Here is a 19,986-nt window from a genome sequence, read left to right on the forward strand (position 1 = left end):
TATGTGGTTCACAGAGGTATCGGAAGAGGACAGTTTCCCCTTTCCATTTAGCACGATCTTCAGCCACTCTATGTCTTTAGCCTGTTTGAAGGAATTATCAAGCTTCTCTTGAAAATCCTCTCATTCATGTTTACTTCTGGTCAGTCTGGTCAGACAGACTCAGATTGGATAGGTTTTTCAGGTCCATTATTTATAATAGATTCTGATAAAATCTCTAATCTCTTAGAAAAACCCTTCCGACCCATGCTGAGAGAATAACGTGGCCTCTGCGAATCCAACCTCTCTGCGAATCCAACCTCTCTATGGCCAAAATGAGGCATTCATCTTCTTCCTTTGACGCCCATTTATCTTAATATCTGTTAAGAATATATATATCTAGGGGAAAAAAGACTAAAGTTTATTCCCCATTAACAGTAAAGATGGCGTATTGTTACCTATTGTTCGAGAATAAGGCAGCAGTTTGTAGGAAGAAAGTCCTTATTACACCTCGTGAAGAGATCTATAAAGAAGGTTCTCTCAGACTTCACAACTCTTCCAATAAATGTTATACTGATGTTTAACAGTTATCGTTGATCGAGAAGGTTGTGTCGGAAGTGCAAACTGATACCACGAACCTCTTGATATCGTTTCGTTCCGTGTTCTTGTTTTCAATAGCTTCTATTTATAAACGGGAACAGTGGAGTAAAAAGAGAAATTCTCGATGTTCTTAGAGATAAGATAGAGACTGATGGACTTATAGGTTAATAATTCGCTAAATCAAGAAAAGATCCTGTTAGGTGAATCTTACACTTCTGGCTTGCGCCGGGATGGAGCTATTAAAACATGTTATAGTCCATCCAGGGACATCCTTCTGACACAAAAAGGATGTTTCTCATCGAACTCATCCATCTTCTCCTGAACAAAATTCGATTCTAAAAAGATTATGCTGTCTTCATGCGTTTCTAAAAAGCATGAGATAATTATCTCATATAGTGCTCTGCCGTATAAGAATCCTTTATAAAGCTGCACATTTCAGGTAAACGTCATTAATCTAGGAAACCTATGTAAGGATGTTAAGAAACTAGTCTACTTCGGTGTGTGCATATGACTTGACCATACCGTAGTCTAAAGGATGATTTTCTTTACATTCTTTCTTTCCTCCGAGGCCGAGGGAGAATGGAAAAATTTCTATCTTTGTAATACAATTTAGTGTTAGACGAAGGAGATCCTAACAAGAAGCAAGGATCGAAGAGATTCATTCCAGTTTCCTATTACATGGACATAAAGCTGTAATGAAACAGGTTGCTAAGGTCTTGTAATCTGAAAGACCTGCACCCTCCTTGGACTTCCTAGTCTATTATGTCTTCCACTCTTGTTCCAAATGTTGGTAGAAGAGAGGGATCACCTAAGGAGAGAGCCTCTCTTCACAAAGAGAGGGACTATTTCTCCGAAACAAACCCTCATGACAGAGATGAAGTCACTTAGGCGAACATTAATTCCCTGTCATGAGAAGATTGTTCTAGTTAGAAAACTCCCACAGTCACAGTCCCTCCTGACATGGGCTACGGTCGCCTGTGCGACATCTTGTGTCCCTGTCAGGAAAACCAACTGATCTTGTGACAAATCTCAAAATAGGAGAGTCTTTGTGAAATCTATCTCCAAACACAAAGAAGCTTGAGATCCTGGCGCCTGGCTGACGCTTGGTTGGAGCCTTGGTTCCTCGCATCTGGAAGACGCCTCGCGCCTGTATGACGCCTCTCGTCTGCCGAGTGTCCTGGCTGACGCTTCGCGCTTGGCTGACTGCTCACATCTGGAAGACGCCTCGCGCCTGGAAGACGTCTCGCACTCAACTGGCGTCCTGGCTGGCGCCAAAAACTTGGCTGGCGCCTCGTGCTTCGATGACGCTTCACGTCCGGAATAAGTCCTGGCTAGAGTCTCGCGTCTGGCTGATTCCACGCCTCTGTATGACGCCTCGCGGCCTGGAAGACGCCTCACCGTTTAGCTGGCGTCTTCTGTGCGGACATCTTGTCTGGTATATGCCTCTCTCGCTCTCGAACTAGACCGAAAATCTTCCTCTACTTGTTTTAGAAGACGAAGCTTCATGTCTGAAAGACGCCTCGTTTTTGGCAGGAGAGAGAGGACGAGACTTCTTGGTCGGAAGAGAACCGTCCATCTACGAGGAGGATGTCTAGCCATAACTCCTACCAAGGAGGCTAGCTTCTCTTGAACAGCCAGTAGGATACTCTTAGAAGCTTCTCCCGCGCCCTCTTCAATGGGAGGGGAGGGAGACCTCGTAGGAGTACGAACCGCTACGTCCATATAGGGGGACGTCGACACAACTTCACCTTCTTGATCGAGGAGGGAGCTTCATCAGTGAAGCGCTCTGGCTCGAGTTCAAAGAAGGTTCTTCCAAAGCCTTTTCAGGGGCTTGGAAAGATCCAAGTCTTCCACCCTCATATAAGTGAAGGAGAAGCAGAAGAAGAGAAACACTCTCGCAGGACGCTTTTTCTGAAGCGGTCCTGAGAAGTCTGTTGCGAGAAAGATAATATCTTGCATCTTCAAGAAAATTCTTCGTATATGAAACTTCTTTCTCCTTATCCACCAAGACTCTTGATAGGTGGCTCGTCCGAGTTCTCAGAGACTTCTAGCGGACAGGATTCCAGAAGGAAGAGGTCCTCTTTCCGAGAAGGACCCTCCTTAGTACTCCAACCAACGAAGATATCTGCTGTAGTAACTTTCCCAGGATCTTCGCAGCTACTTCTTACTTCTCCTATCCGATCTAGGGGAAGGAGGATATACTTCCGTAATACTTTCCGGGATATAATCCAGTTACTTAGAGATTTCTAAGAACTTAGAAGGTCTCGAAAATTCGTCAGAACTTCCCCCTTTCCGATGAAGAATCGGATAACGAAACGCCCGACCGGAGGTGATTCTCTGAAACCTCCTTACGGCTTTCGACATTCCTTCTCCTCGGGTTTGTGAGCTTGGAAGAGGTCTAGGCCTGAGAGCGAGACAGAGCCGATCGGGCGCACCCTCATTATTATTAGGACGGCCTTTCCAATGGCGAACTTGGCAGTCTGGGACGTGCTACAGAACCTGCCGAGGGGGACGCCTGACCTGTGGTGGGGTTCTCTATAACCTCCGTAAGGCTTTTGACTTTCCTTCTCCTCTGGGCATGGGAGCTTGGAAGAGGTCTAGGCCTGGGAGCGAGACAGAGCCGATCAGACGCACCCTCCACTGCAATTACTTCTTACCTTTCAATAGCTCATATTTTGAGCTACATTCCTTTGTCTTCAAATTGCAATATGAATTTGAAGATTCTGTGAAGTAAGAAGATGAGGATACAACACTGCTAGTATTGTTAATGCTCTAACTGCTCGTTAGTACGAGAGCTATAAAAACTTCTAAAGGAAGCGAAATAATTCTATTTATTCTGACTTCCTCAAGAAGGAAGTTAGCTTAAACGTCCTCAATTAATTTTAACAATTTACTCACAGTTATTAATGAATAAATATTAAAATTTTCATTTTGCAAACTATGAGTGTGTCTACCGAAAAGTTCGGTAGTTACACGTAAACAATTCTTCGAAATTTTCGAAGCCAAAGTTATTAAAACAAATTAATATGCATGTGCCGAACCAAAGACCCAGTACTTCCCTGCAAAAGATAGCCCAGAAGATCGATGGCGATGAAATCCAAAAAATCAAGTCAGGAGGAACTGCAAACGTTTACATTCCAAGCGACAGAGAAAATATGACAGAAAACGGGAATGGTTCCTAATCCTGCCACCCAGGGCAGGACGGTAGATCACCTGACCTACCTGCAGCGTGTGCCGCGAAATTTGAATTTCTGTCGGGGACGACGGAGTCTTTGCTATTTATATATCTGACAGGTAAGTTGATTGTATGAAAAGGTTTCTTGATCATAGTATTAAGGCATTTCATATCGAAGATTAGGCGAATGCTCCCATCGGGTTTAAGCTTGTAAAAATGTTATTGTTATGATACAATAAAGTTTGTTCATACTTACCTGGCAGATATATATATAGCTGTATTCTCCGACGTCCGACAGAATTTCAAAAACTCCCGGCACACGCAGTGGGCGGCCAGGTGGTTAGTACCCACCCATTCCCGCCGCTGGGAGGCGGATATCAGGAATCATTACCATTTCTATTCAGATTTTTCATACCACTGTCCCCTGAGGGGAGGCCGTGGGTGGGTACTTAATTATATATATCTGCCCAGGTAAGTATGAACAAACTTTATTGTATCATAACAATAACATTTTGTTCATGAAACTCTTAACCTGTCCAGATATATATATAGCTGAATCACCATTGGAGGTGGGAAGGGACAGAATAGAAGGATTTAGGAAACACCTCAAGTGCAGATGATTGACATCTTGATTCCTTACCTGTTAGCATAGCTGACTTCTTGATTACTGTCATCGAAGTCTGCTTTTGCTTTACTAGAGTTGCCAACAACGGTAGTGACCTGTGTAGTTGGTGCGCTCTAGATGATCTGTCAACGGGGGCGTGACCACAATGTGACTAGACCATATTGACCATACTGTGAGGGCAACGAAGCTAAAAAACCACCACCTGACCTAACCTATCGAAGTTAGTCCCATAACTTCTAGGCTAAAGAAAGGGAAGGCGCCTCAAGCAACCAACCCTTCAACCATAAACCAACACCAAAATTAAAAAGCACACCTACCCCTTTTCTATAGGGTAGTATTTGTGCTGCTCCCTGCCCCCAACACCATTTCTGCGGATATGTATGGTCCAAGCGACTCGCAGTTCTCATATGCCGTCTTCACATCCCGCAGGTAATGTGAAGCAAACACAGAGTTGCTTCGCCAAAAAGTAGCGCTAATGATATCATTAAGTGCCATATTCTTTCGAAATGCCATTGAAGTCGCAACCGCTCTCACTTCATGGGCTTTTTTATTTTCAAAAGCTTCATATCACCATCCGAGCAGGACGCATGGGCCTCCGTGTGGTGTTTCGCAAAAAGAATGCCAGTGCATTCTTCGACATAGGAAAGTCGGGTCTCTTAACAGAACACCATAAGTTCTCCGAAGGACCCCGACAATCTTTGGTCTTTTGCATGTAAAATTTGAGTAGCCCTGACAGGGCACAGGACTCTCTCTGGCTCTTGTCCGATGAACTCTGTTAACCCTTGATTTCAAAGGTTTTTGGCCAGGGTTAGATGGGTTCTCATTCTTCGCTAAGAAGTTAGGATCCAAGGAGCACACTGCACTGTGCCTCTCTGAAACCCACATCTTTACTAATTGCTTGAATTTCACTAACTCTCTTTGCCGTAGCAAGAGCAGTTAGAAAAATCGCCTTTCTAGTAGTGTCTCTCAATGAGGCAGCATGCATAGGTTCAAAGGGAGCCGACATCAAGAATCTTAGAACTACATCAAGGTTCCATGATGGAACTTTGGTTGTAGTACTTTGGTTGTCTCAAACGATCTCAAAAGATCGTGAAGATCTTTATCATTTGTCAGATCTAATCCTCTGTGGCGGAAGACAGCTGACAGCATGCTCTTATATCCTTTTATCGTGGGCACTGCTAATTTGTCCACATTTCTCAAATGCAGGAGAAACTCAGCGATTTGGTTCACAGAGGTCGTGGAGGAGGAAATACCTCTCTTCCTACACCATCTCCTGAAGACAGTCCACTTCGACTGATAAACTGCTCGAGAGGAAGCTCTTCTCGCACTGGCAATAGCCTCTGCCACTGATCTTGAAAAACCTCTCGCTCTGGCCAACTTCTTGATAGTCTGAATGCAGTCAGACTCAGAGCGGAGAGGTTTCCGTGTACCTCTCGAAGTGGGGCTGTTTGAGAAGATCGACTCTCTCTGGCAGGGTTCTCGGGAAGTCTACCAGAAGAGACATGACCTCCGTGAACCAATCGCTTGAGGGCCAAAAGGGGGCGATCAGAGTCATTCTCGCTCCTGGCGACGCCGCAAACTTCCTTGTTACCTCTCCTAAGAGTTTGAACGGGGGAAAGGCGTACACATCCATCCCCGTCCAGTCCCATAGGATGGCATCTACCGCTATTTGCTTTCCGGGTCGAGTACTGGAGAGGCAATAAATCGGAAGCCTCTTCGTTTTCGAGGTTGGCGAAGAGTGTTCGACTAGGGGCGTCCCACAACTTCCATAGCTCCTGACAGACTTCTAGATGTAGGGTCCATTCTGTGGGAAGCATCTGATGTCGACGGCTTAAAAGATCGCTCGCACATTTTGAATTCCTGAAAATGAACCTTGTCAGGATCACTATGTTTCGAGCCTTCGCCCATAGAAGGATGTCTCTCGCTATCACGAACAGTGACCGAGAGTGTGTCCCCCCCTGCCTTTTTTATGTAAGCGAGAGCCGTAATGTTGTCCGAGTTGATCTGACAACTCGGCTCACCAATCGTTCTTCGAAGAACTGAAGGGCCAACCGAATAGCCTCCAATTCTTTTAAGTTTATGTGCCAGGACCTCTGTTCCCTCTCCAGAGGCCTGACACTTCCTCCTTTCCTAGTGTTGCTCCCCAGCCCACCATGGAGGCGTCTGAGAACAACACTAGGTCGGGGCTCAAAAGCTTGAGGGATATCCCTTCCGAGAGTTGGTCGGATCTTGCCACCACTTCAGATGATCCTGACCGTTTTTGATATAATCAAAGTCGAGTCTAGATTCTTGTCTTTCCAGTTTTCTGCCATAAAAAACTGGAGTGGCCTGAGGTGCAACCTCCCCAGGGAAACAAACTTCTCCAGCGAAGAAATGGTTCCCCAGCAGGACTCATCCATTCCTTCCGCCGAGCATGTTTCTTTCCCTAAGAAGGCTACACTTCTCTAAGCATCTCTGCTGACGTTCCTTTGATGGAAAAGCTTGAAAAGCCGCTGAATCCATCTGAATCCACCCCAGATACACGATGGACTGCGTGGGGATCCAGATGGGACTTTTCGTAATTTACTATAAGGCCCAGGGCCTTTGTCAGCTGTAATGTCGTCTGAAGGTCCTCCAGGCACCTTGACTTCGAAGGCGACTTGATTAGCCAGTCGTCCAGGTAGAGCGAGACTCTTATTTTCGATAGGTGAAGCCATTTCGCCACATTCCGCATGAGGAAAGTAAAAACCATCGGCGCCGTACTCAGACCGAAGCACAGAGCCCTGAACTGGAAGACCTGTCCTTTTAAGACGAACCTCAGGAACTTCCTTGATTGGGGATGGATCGGGACGTGGAAATAAGCGTCTTGAAGGTCCAATGACACCATCCAATCCCCGGTCTCAAGGCTCCTAGCACAGACTGAGAAGTTTCCATCCTGAATTTTTCTTTCTTTCTTTACAAAAACGTTCAGTCTGCTGACGTCTAGGACAGGTCTCCATCCCCCAGACTGCTTCGGAACCAGGAAATAATCCTGTTGTAGAAGCCTGGGGAATCCAGCATCAGAACTTCCTCTACTGCCTTCTTTTCCAACATTTGATCTAGAAGGTCGAGTAAGATCTGTTGCTTCTCTGACTGGTAGCGGGCGACAGGTCTATCGGCTTCGTGCTCAAAGGAGGCGTAGAGAGGAAAGGGATCTTGTATCCTCTCTCTATCACATCTAGGGTCCAGGTGTCCGCCCCTATCGTCCTCCATGCCTGAGCAAATAAGTGAGTCTCGCACCTACAGGTGCCTGAAGGGCAGAAATGTCAATCTTTTCCCTTCTTGGTAGAAGAGATCTTACCTCTGAAGGACCCCCTTCCTCTCGAGGAACCTCTAGAGGAAGGTGCTCCACGAAAGGGCTTAAATTTCTTCTTGGGTGCTGGAGCTGTTGAAGTAGAAGCCTGAGGAGTAGGTCGTCTTGAAGATTGAGTCAAGAGGTCCCTTGTTGCTTTTTCTTGCAAATTTACCGACAGATCCTTAATCATGGACTGCGGAAACAAATGCGTAGAGAAGGGGGCGAATAATAACTCCGCCTTCTGAGCGGGAGAAACTGCTTTCGCCGTAAAGCTACAATAGAGAGCTCTCTTTTTTAAGCAGACCTGTAGCAAAATGAGATGCTAACTCATCAGAGCCATCCTTACTGCTCTATCCATACAAGCTAGTACACTCGAAAGCTCTTCTAGCAAAATTGAGTCTTGACTCCTCGATTGTACATCCAGCGCCCGAGGCAACCAATCTAAAAAAGTTAAACACCTCTAGCGTCTTATATAACCCCTTGAGGTGATGATCCGTCTCCGTCATTGTCCAGGAAACCTTAGCCGATGACAAATAAGATCTCCTTGGAGCGTCCACCAAATTGGCGAAATCTCCTTGAGAAGAGGACGGTGCCTTCAATCCTGCCTCTTCTCCTGTCTCGTACCAGATCCCGGCTCTCCCTTTCAGTCTAGATGGAGGAAGTGCAACGAAGTCTTCCCTTTAACCTTCCTTGAATCCAACCAATCCTGGACTCTCTTTAAACGCTCTCTTCGCGAGCGAAGTGGCATCTTAACGAAGCCAGGGCCTTCCTGGGCCTTCGATGAAGCAAATTGTGAAGGTTGAGAGCAGGAGACTTGGCGCTGAAAATTATCTGGGAATAAATTTCTTAGTAAATCCGTCAAACGTCTTATAGTTTGAAGACGCTGGACCATTTGGTTCGGTAGCATCATCAGTAGGGCAGCGATCACTAGACGATCCTTCTCTTGGTCATCAGCGCCTTTCAAAGATCGCGATGACTTCGACACTTTAACCCTGAGAAACATACTTGAAAGCGTCCCGATATGCAAAGGTGCCGTCGTTCTGAGAAACGTCCTGCAGAACGTCCTGATATGAAGAACGCCGTGGTCCTGGAAGAGCGTCAATGACCGTGAAGGACCGCCGTGAGTCCTGTACAGCGTCCGCTGAGCGTCCTTGCTGAACGTCCTGATGGGTAGGACGCCGTGCGTCCTGACAGCGTCAAAAAGCTTGACGTCTTGCAAGAACGTCCTGATGTGTAGGGACGCGTTGAGTCCTGAAACCATCGTCAGTTGGAGGTCTTGGGCGAGCGATCCCGCGTCTTGAGCGTCTTCCTCAAGTCTTGGTAAAGCTTCGTTGTTCAAGACGCCGAGCGTGATCATCAACATGCAAAGCTTGACGTTCCGATCTTGATTCTTGAGCGTTCTCGGCCTTTTGACAAAGACGCTGGCCGCTTGTGCGGACAACTCACGTCTCTGTCAAATTCGTCTCTCCTAGACGCCCTTTCATGAGGAACATAATCACGTTCTCTAATGCGTCGGCTACTAGAAGTAGACTCAAAGGCCGAAAAAAACGTGGAGTAGGAGCAGGGGACTGCCTAGTTCTCTTAATAGGCAGCCACCTATCCTTCCTTCTATGACTAGTTTCTGCCTCCTTTCTCTCAAAAAAGGAGGCTAACTGTCTCTGCATTTCCCAAAGCATTTTCCTTGAAGGGGAAAGTTCTCGATCAGGAGAAGGACTCATCCTGTGCGAGGAAGATGGGCGAGGGGATGCCCTGCCCTTTCCTTCAACTCAGGAACAAGCTTAGAGCGACTTGGACGCTCGAAAGAGTCCTCCCCTGATGAAGCCTTGTTCCTTTTCTGTGGCGGAAAAGCTTCAAAATCTTATGGTGACGAATCTACATAACGATCAGAAGGACGTGAAGCGTCCTCTTCTCTGAAACCTCTCTTAAGAGGGCGACAAGAGCGACGGCCGCTTGTGCGACAACTTGCGCCCCTGCCGCTCTCCCCTTGAGAGGTCTTTCCGAGCGTCCCAAACCTCGGCGAGGAGAGGAAGTCTCGGAAGAAGAGAAGCACTCTTTAAGTATTCGTGCCGTGCACGAACACCGGCAGCCTGAGATTCGTCCTCAGTTTCTGCCGAAGGGACGTCAGACCGGTCATCAGATCCCGTAACCCTCCTTCGGCTTTCGGCTTGCCCTCTCCTAAGGCCTGGGATGTCCTGGAGGGGCCTAGGCTAGAGGCATTATGGGACCGATCTGACACCCCTTCCACTACACTAGATGCACTAACACTTTTATCACAATTCACATTTGACTGTAGAGCAATCACTTTAGATTCTAAGGCACGAATCGACTCCATGATCGTAACTAATACGCTTCCTTCTGCAGACACTTCCTGATTGTTCGGAGGCAATACACAGGATCTGGTTGAATTACATCTACAGGAGGATTTAATGGAGATACATTCTAACCTTGACTTCTACTCACAGAAGCGCTCCTAGAGGAAGACCTCCTGATTCTATCACGCTCAAGCTTTTTTCACGTAAGAATCATAGCCTTCCATTCAATTTCCAGCCAATTGCTCACACTCGATGCATCTATCATTCCACATACATACATGACCACGACATTTCGAGCACACTGAATGAGGGTCTACCGAAGCTTTCGGCAACCTCACCTTACATTCATGCACCTTACACACCCTGAAGCTAGCAGCGCTAGATCCAGACATCGTAATCAAAGAAAAGTCAAAGCCAAATTCAAATCAAATCCACTATCACGTATGCCAAGCCAACAAGCCAAATCAAAACCAAAAGTCAATCAGAATACTCAAGTTAGCACAAGAAGTTTCCAAAATCCTAGGCGGAGGTCTGTAAACAGTTGTTTACCGACCGGCGACAGAGAAAAATCTGAATAGAAAATGGGGGAATGATTCCTGATATCCGCCTCCCAGCGGCGGGAATGGGTACTAACCACCTGGCCGCCCACTGCGTGTGCCGGGAGTTTTGAAATTCTGTCGGACGTCGGAGAATACAGCTATATATATATCTGACAGGTAAGTTTCATGAACAAATAAGTGGTTAGAGTAGTAGAAAGAATTTCTGTTAATTTGTTCTATTACTCCTAGGTCTAGTAATCTGTTTCATTCTCTCTCTAGTATTATTCTCTTGCTAGAAGAATAATATCTATCAACCCCTAATCTTTTCAAAGTCTTTTGAGCCTTATTTTTATTGGTAAATGGGAGTCTGACACCCTTACAGATCAAGTTGGCTCACCCCGCGCAGTTACCCCAGACCCAGGTACAGCAATTCAAGTTTGAACTCTTTGTATGCGGTAGCGGCGGCGCGTTCCCGCGGATATCCTTTTGTTAGACAACCGACGGTTTGTACTTAGGCGGAACAAATGATATTGTTATGATACAATAAAGTTTTATACATACTTACCTGGCAGATATACGTATAATTAGCTATTGACTCCGTCGCGCCGACAGAATTTCGAATTTCGCGCACACGCTACAGGTAGGTCAGGTGATCCACCGCGCTGCCGCTGGGTGGCAGGAATAGGAACCATTCCCGTTTTCCATCAGATTTTTTCTAAACCATCTGTCTCCTGAGGGGAGGATGGGTGGGCAATTAATTGTATATATCTGCCAGGTAAGTATGTATAAAAATGATATTGTTAAGATACAATAAAGTTTGTTCATACTTACCTGGCAGATATATATATAGCTGTATTCTCTGAAGTCCGACAGAATTTCTAAAACTTATGACACACGTAGTGGGAGTTAGGGTGGTTAGTACCCATTCCCGCCGCTGGGAGGCGGGTATCAGGAACCATTCCCATTTTCTATCAGATTTCTATCTCCACTGTCTCCTGAGGGGAGGTGGGTGGGTACTAAAAATATATATATCTGCCAGGTAAGTATGAACAAACTTTATTGTATCTTAACAATATCATTTTGTTCATGAAACTTACCTGTCAGATATATATATAGCTGAATCCCACCTCTGGCGGTGGGAGAGACAGAAAAAAGGATTTTAGAACATAAATGTATATGATTGACATCTTGGTTTCCTTACCTGTTAGCATAGCTGACTTCGTGATTACTGTCACCCAAGCCTGCTTCTGCTTCACTAGAGTTACCAACAAGGTAGTGACCTATGTAGTTGGTGCGCTCTAGATGATCTGTCAACGGGGACGGGACCACAATGTGACTAGACCATGACCATACTTCTGAGGGCAACGAGGCAAAAACCACCACCTAAGTTAGCCTAACAACAAACTCCCATATACCAAAGGCTAAAGGAAGGGACGACTGTACTCGGCAGCCGACCCTACAACCATAAACATACAAATATTAAAAACTCACCTACCCTTTTCTATGGGAAAGGATGAGTGCTACCTCCTGCCCCCAAAATAGTGTCTGCGGCGACGTATGGTCCGAGAGAGTAACAGCTTTCATAGGTCGTTCTCACCTCCCGTAGGTAGTGCGAGGCGAACACTGAGTTACTCCTCCAAAAAGTAGCACTTAAAATGTCTTTAAGAGCCATGTTTTTCTGAAAGGCTATTGAGGTCGAAATAGCCCTTACTTCGTGCGCGTTAACTTTAAGTATCTTCAAGTCACTGTCTTTGCAAGAAGCGTGCGCCTCTTTAATGGTGTTTCTTAAAAAGAATGCCAGTGCATTCTTGGACATGGGCATGTTTGGTCTCTTGACCGAACACCATAAGTTCTCTGCAGAACCTCGGCAATCCTTCGTTCTACGAATATACTCTCTAAGAGCCCTTACAGGACACGGACTCTTTCTGGCTCTTGACCAATGATCTCTGCCATACCCTTGATCTCGAATGATCTAGGCCACGGATTGGAAGGGTTTTTCGTTTTTGGCCAGAAACGACATAATCAAAGAGCAGACTGCATTATGCCCTTTGAAACCGACCCGTGTTTGCTGATAGCCTGTATTTCGCTAACTCTCTTCGCCGTCGCCAGAGCAGTTAGGAATACAGTTTTCTTCGTCAAATCTCGTAGAGACGAAGATGAAAGAGGTTCAAAACGATTTGACATTAAATATTTTAGGACCACATCCAGGTTCCACGAAGGTAGCTTTGGTAGTGGTACCTTGGTCGTCTCGAAAGATCTCAATAGATCATGGAGATCCTTATTGTTAGCGAGGTCAAGACCTCTATGGCGAAAAACCACAGATAGAACGCTTCTGTAGCCTTTAATAGTTGACACTGCCAACTTTAGATCTTGTTTCAGATAAAACAAGAAGTCGGCGATCTGGCTCACAGAGGTAGTGGTAGAGGAAACTCTTTCTCTTACACCAACTTCTAAGGCTGCCCACTTCGATTGGTAAACCGCGATTGATGATGGTCTCCTCGTGGTGGCGATAGCTTAGCCACTGATTTCGAAAAACCTCTCGCTCTGGCCAACTTTTGGATAGTTTTCTGAACGCAGTCAGACTCAGAGCGGAGAGGTTTTTGTGGGTACCTCTCGAAGTGGGGCTGTTTGAGTAGATCTCTCCTTAACGGAAGAGATCGGATAATCCACTAGGTAGAACATCACCTCTGTGAACCAGATCGCTGCGGGCCAAAAGGGGGCGATTAAGGTCAACCTCGTCCCCTCCGATGCTGCAAATTTTCTCATCACCTCCCCCAGGATCTTGAAGGGGGGAAAAGCGTAGAGATCCAGGCCCGTCCAATCCCATAGAAGGGCGTCTACTGCTACTGCTCCCGGATCGAGAACCGGGGAGCAATACAGAGGAAGTCTCGCCGTCCTTGATGTTGCGAAGATGTCCACTAAGGGGCATCCCAAAGACCCCACAGTTCCTGGCATACTTCTTGATTGAGAGTCCACTCTGTCGGCAATAACTGTCCTTGTCGACTGAGGAGATCTGCCCGGACGTTCTCGACTCCGGCAATGAATCTTGTCAATATTGTGACTTTTCTCTCCTTCGCCCAAAGCAGGATCTCTTTCGCTAGAGAAAACAGGGAGCGAGAGTGTGTTCCTCCTTGTTTCTTCTTCAAGTATGCCAGGGCTGTGGTGTTGTCCGAGTTGATCTGAACCACACGACGGGAGACTTTGTTCTGGAAGAACTGGAGCGCTAATTGAACCGCTGCCAGCTCTTTGAAGTTGATATGCCAGGTTACCTGTTCCCCTCTCCAGGTACCTGACACTTCCTCCCCCCTAGAGTTGCTCCCCACCCCGTGGATGACGCGTCGGAGAACAACACTAGGTCGGGGTTCTGAAGCTTGAGGGATACGCCCCTCTGACAGCTTCCACGGATCGAGCCACCATCTTAGATGGTTTCTTCACCTCTTCCGAGATGTTTAACTTCATGTCGAAGTTGTCCTTTTCTGTCCAGCTGTCCGACAGAAAGAACTGAAGAGGTCGGAGGTGTAGCCTCCCCAGGGAAACAAACTTCTCCAGCGAGGAAATGGTCCCCAGCAGACTCATCCATTCCCTCACCGAGCATGAATCCTTCCCTAGAAAGGTCTGACACTTTTTCTATGCCTTGTTGCTGACGTTCCTGGGACGGAAAAGCCCGAAAAGCCACTGAATCCATCTGAATCCCCAGATACACGATGGACTGTGTTGGGTCAGATGTGACTTCTCGAAGTTCGCCAGAAGTCCCATGGACGCAGCTAAAGACAGAGTCGTCTCTTCAAATCCTTCAGGCACCGGTGTCTGCGAGGAGGCTCGTATGAGCCAGTCGTCTAGATAGAGCGAGATTCTGATGTTGGAAAGATGGAGCCACCTCGCCACGTTCTTCATTAAGATGGTGAAGATAAAAGGGGCCGTACTCAGTCCGAAACAAAGAGCCCTGAATTGAAAGACCTTCCCTTTCAATACGAACCGAAGGTACTTCATCGATTGGGGATGGGGATGTATCGGGGACGTGAAAGTAGGCATCCTGGAGGTCGAGTGATACCATCCAATCTCCAGGTCTTAAGGCCCCCAGAACTGACTGAGGTGTCTCCATCTTGAACCTCTGCTTCTCTATAAAGAGGGTTTAGACGACTTACATCCAAGACGGGCCGCCACCCTCCGGATTGTTTCGGTACAAGAAACAATCTGTTTGTAAAATCCTGGCGTTGCCAGGTCTAAAACCTGTTCCACTGCTCTTTTCTCGAGCATCTGCTCGAGCAGGTCGAAAAGAATCTTTCGCTTTGTTAGCGGATACGATGGGGACAAGTCCTTGGGAGTGGAAGTCAACGGGGGCGGCTTTATGAAAGGGATCTTGGTAACCCTTCTCTAAGACGTCGAGAGACCAGGTGTCTGCCTCTCTTACTCTCCAGGCTTCTGCAAACAACTGCAGCCTGGCTCCTCACCGGTGACTGAAGGCACGATCTCTCACTTCTTACCCCTAGACTTGGAAGGGGCTCTACCTCTAGGAAGGCTTCTCCTCGGAGACGATCTAGCGGAAGTCCCTCCACGAAAGGGACTTCTGCTTTCTAAACTGTTGCGTTCCTGACGACGTTGAAGGGCCAGCCGGACGTCTCGAAGACTGAGCCAACAGGTCTTGTGTGGCTTTCTCCTGCAGACTCACTGCCAGATCCTTCACCATAGCTTGGGGGAAGAGATGACTCGAGAAGGGAGCATACAAAAGTTCTGTCCTCTGAGCGGGAGAGACAGACTTAGCCGCGAAGTTGCAATAAAGCGACCTTTTCTTAAGAACCCCTGCTGAAAAATGATGAGGCTAACTCCTCTGAGCCATCCCTGACGGCCTTGTCCATGCATGACAATACACTGGACAGCTCCCCCAAGCTGATCGAGTCTGGCTTACGAGATTGGTTGTCTAAGGCTCCAAGACACCAGTCTAAAAAGTTGAAAACTTCTAAGGACCTAAATAGTCCCTTCAAAAGATGGTCCAGTTCGGAAGTCGTCCAAGAAACTTTAGCCGAAGCTAAAAGGGCCCTCCTTGAGGCATCCACCACGCTGGCGAAATCACCTTGAGCCGACGTAGGAACCTTCAATCCTAATTCCTCGCCTGTCTCATACCACATCCCTGCCTTACCGCTAAGTCTAGACGGAGGCAGGGCGAAAGTAGTTCTTCCTTTTGCTTTCCTAGACTCCATCCAGGCGTTTACCTTCCGGAAAGCTCTTTTCGTAGATAACGACGTCTTCATCTTCACGAAACCTGGAGACTTACTTGTCTTCGACGACGAAACTGAGAAGGAGGAGGAGGAGGAGCAGCTGGCTGAAAGTATCGCCAAACGAATCACGAAGTAGTCGTGCCAAAACTTGATAATCTGACGAGGCAGACGTAGCAGGTTGATCATCATCAACATCCTCCGAAGAACCGCTAAGTTCTCCTTCTTCCCTACCCGAGTGCAAGTCCGAAGGAAGAGGCAGAAGTCCTTTAGCTCCAAGTCTCCTATCTTGAACGATGAAAAGAAGACGAGGTAACGGATCCTTAACAGTAACAGGATCAGGAGTCACCTTTAGAGGCGAACGTGCCAAAGTCTCGGGAACCACATCCGAGTGACAGCGAACTTCCACATTCGCGTCCACAGAGGTCTTACTAGAACGTCTACGAGCGTCCATCTGAGCGTCCAATGTAGCGTTCTCTCGAGCGTCCAAAACAGCGTCCAACCGAGCGTCCATCAAAGAGACTCTTCTACCGTCCCGCGAAGCGTCCTTACGAACGTCCAGCGAAGAAACTTGATCCACTGCCCGACTAACATAACGTTGAGCGTCAACACTGTCATGTCGAAGAGGGGCAGAACGCAAAGAAGTCCGTTCGACAGTTACCAAATCGTCGTTAGCAGAAGCGTCGAAGTCGGAACGCCGAGCGTCCTCTCTACGGGAAGAGAGAGGAGCATGCAGAGAACTCTCTCTAACAACCTGGCGTCTAACGTCACCTCTAGATGAACCCTGGGAGGCAAAACGACGTCTAGAGGGCGAAAAATCAGAAGACGGGACGAAAAAGGAGCCATTGGAGAAGACTGCTTAGATCTCTTGATAGGCAGTCTATCGTCTTTCCTTCGACGAGGGACCGTCTCCTTCTGTTTCAGTAAAGCGTCCAGTTGCCGCTGCATCGCAATGATGATCTCCGTCTGAGATGTCTCCTTACGCGGAGACGAGCTGCGCTTGCGAGAAGGAGAGGGGCGAGGGGAGGGGGCGCCTTCTTCCTTCTCCCAGGAACAGCCTTGGCTCTAGAGCGACTGGGGCGCTCGAGGGCGTCATCGTCGATGACGTCCTATACTTCTTCTGGGGCGGAAAAGCTACGCTTTCCGGAGAAGAATGCCACTCAGACATAGCATGACGTGAAGCGTCCAGCTCTTGAAGAGTCCTCTTCAAAGGTCGCGAATCCGATCAAGATTCCCACCCCTTGCGCGGGGAGGACGCGTCGGAAGACGAGAAACAATCCTTAAGGATACGTGCTCGAGCACGCTCCTTAGCAGCCTGGGAAGCGTCCACAGGAACTGCTGAAGAAGGACGCCAGATCGGTGCGGGGTTCCCCGTAACCCTCCTTCGGCCTTCGACATGCCCTCTCCCTGAGTCCTTGGGAGTCCGGCGAGAGGTCCCAGCCTAGAGGCGCTATAGGGCCGATCCTGACGCCCCCTCCACTTCACTAGGGGCCTATCACTGCACTTATTTTGCCTGTTTTCAAGGGCAAGCACTTTAGATTCAAGCGTCTTCAATGAATCCAGAATAAGCGAAAGGGCATTAACCCTCCGCAGACACCACTTGAGGGCCCGAAGGCAACACTACAGGGTTAGGAGACACAAAATCTAAAGGAGGGTTAGAAGGGGATACATTAATACCCTGTCTGCTACCTGACTTACTCCTGGAGGAAGACCTCCTAATCCTATCACGTTTCTAACTTCTTAACGTAGGATTCATACGTCTTCCATTGCAAATCATCTAAGCTTTCACACTCATTACAGCGCAAATCAAATCTACACTCTTGCCACCCTACACCCTTTACACATCGTGTGAGGATCGAACCAAGGCTTTTGGAAGCCTAACCTTGCATTCCACTTTCGAGCACACCCTGGCGCTAGCAGAAACTACATCCAGACATTTTGAAGGGAAAAATCTAAGCCAAAATCAAAAAACAGTCCAAATCACGTATGCCAAGCTATCGATCCAATCAAAAAACCAAAAGTCAAGAGGATACTCAAGCAATATGAAAAGTTTTTCCAAAATCCTGAGGCGGAGGTGTGTAAACAGGTGTTTACGACACCCGGCGACAGAAGAAATCTGATAGAAAATGGGGAATGGTTCCTGATACCCGCCTCCCAGCGGCGGAATGGGTACTAACCACCCTAACTCCCACTACGTGTGTCGTAAGTTTTAGAAATTCTGTCGGACTTCAGAGAATACAGCTATATATATATCTGACAGGTAAGTTTCATGAACAAACTTTATTGTATCATAACAATATCATTTTTATACATTCAACTTACCTGTCAGATATATACTTAGCTGATTCACACCATTGGAGGAGGGTAAAAGACAGCTAATAACTGATTTAAACAGAAATCACAACATACGTTGTAGGTAATAAATAAATAAAACCTTGGTTCCTACCTGTATAGACTGAAGACTTCATGGTTGATGCCCAGGAGTCTGCTTAGTCTCAAGAGCCTCAGCGAGATATTGATCTATTGCTAAGAGTTCTTGTAGGTCTGCCAAAGGGGTCTTATCCACTTACTTGGCCGATCCTATAAGGGCTATGTCAAAGGGTTTCAATCCACTTATATGACAAGAACCTTTTTTCTAAGGAGCACAATACCGATCCCGATCACCTTAACCTAACACCATGTTATTACTAAGATTGCAAGGAATCATCCCTGAACCCCTTGCAAACGACCAAAAAACTCAATCACAATTACCTTACACACAACATTTTCACGAAATATAAAATCAAAATTTAATTTTGTACAACCCCGCTTTTAAGACCTATTCTCAGCCTCTTACTGGCAAAAGCAACGGCCGCCTGTGCGACGTCAAGTACTCCTGCCAGCAGAAAACCTTGATACTGTCTCAAAAAGGGAGGTTCATGTACGAATTTAGACAAAGTCTTTCGTACAACTCCGCTTATAAGGCACATTTCCAGTTCCTTACTGACAAGGATAACGGCCGCCTGTGCGACAACAAGCACCCTTACCAGCAGTAAACCAGAAACCTGTCTCAAAAAGTGGAGATTTACGTATGATCAAAGACACAGTCTCTAGTATAGCCCATCCTATAAGATAAACTCACAGTTCCTTACTTATCCAAGGCAATGGCTGCCTGTGCGACATCCAGCCGTCATGTAAGAAACTTAGAACCTATCTCAAAGGTAAGGTTTTAGCACAACTAATTTTAATATTTTAAGTTAAGGATCGGTATGCGTCCCAAGTCCCAGCACTGTATCCGCAGACACAAAAGGACCCAGAGAGAAGCACTTGTCATAGGTAATCCTAACATCTCTAAGATAGTGGGATGCGAATACCGAGTTGCATCTCCAATAGGTCGCATTAATAATATCCTTCATGGACATATTCTTTTGGAAAGATAATGATGTCGCCACAGCTCTTACCTCATGAGCCTTTACCCGAAGTGTCTTAAAGGAATCGTCTGCACATTCACTGTGAGCTTCCGTAATCACACTTCTAACAAAATACGCTAGCGCATTTTTGGACATTGGTCTTTTCGTATCACGAACTGCGCACCATAAACCTTGTTTACATGCCCCTAGCTCTTCTTTCTTCTTAAGATAGAACTTAAGAGCTCTAACTGGGCATAACGTTCTTTCAATTTCGTCTCCCACCAATGTTGAAAGACTTTTCACTTCAAAACTCCTTGGCCGGCAGGGTGTTTTTCAAAGGGTTTTCCTTTTTAGCCAAAAATAGAGTTTGAAAGAACAGATTGCTGCGTCTTTCTTAAAACCCACCCGAGAATCTAGGGCATGGATTTCACTTGTTCTCTTAGCTGTAGCTAAGGCTATGAGGAAAATACACTTTCTCGTCCAGTCTCTGAAAGATGCACGGTCGGGAGGTTCAAATTTTTCTGAAGAGAGGAATTTGAGTACTACATCTAGATTCCAGCTTGGATGAACTGAAGATATAGATTTAGAAGTTTCAAACCTCTATTTCTAAATACCGACGAGAGCATGCTTCGTATCCTCTTATTGTAGACACAGAAAGATGGGATCTTCTCTCAGGAATAACAGAAAATCTGCTATATTGGTCACAGAGGTATCGGAGGAGGACAGTTTATTCTTCCTACACCATCTTCTGAACACATCCCACTTCGATTGATAGACCCGAATAGTTGACGATCTTCGGGCTCTAGCAATTGCTTTCGAAACTTTGCTTGAAAAGCCTCTCGCT

The sequence above is a fragment of the Macrobrachium nipponense genome, chromosome 41 (assembly GCF_015104395.2).
Source record: "Macrobrachium nipponense isolate FS-2020 chromosome 41, ASM1510439v2, whole genome shotgun sequence".
Lineage (NCBI taxonomy): Eukaryota > Metazoa > Arthropoda > Malacostraca > Decapoda > Palaemonidae > Macrobrachium > Macrobrachium nipponense.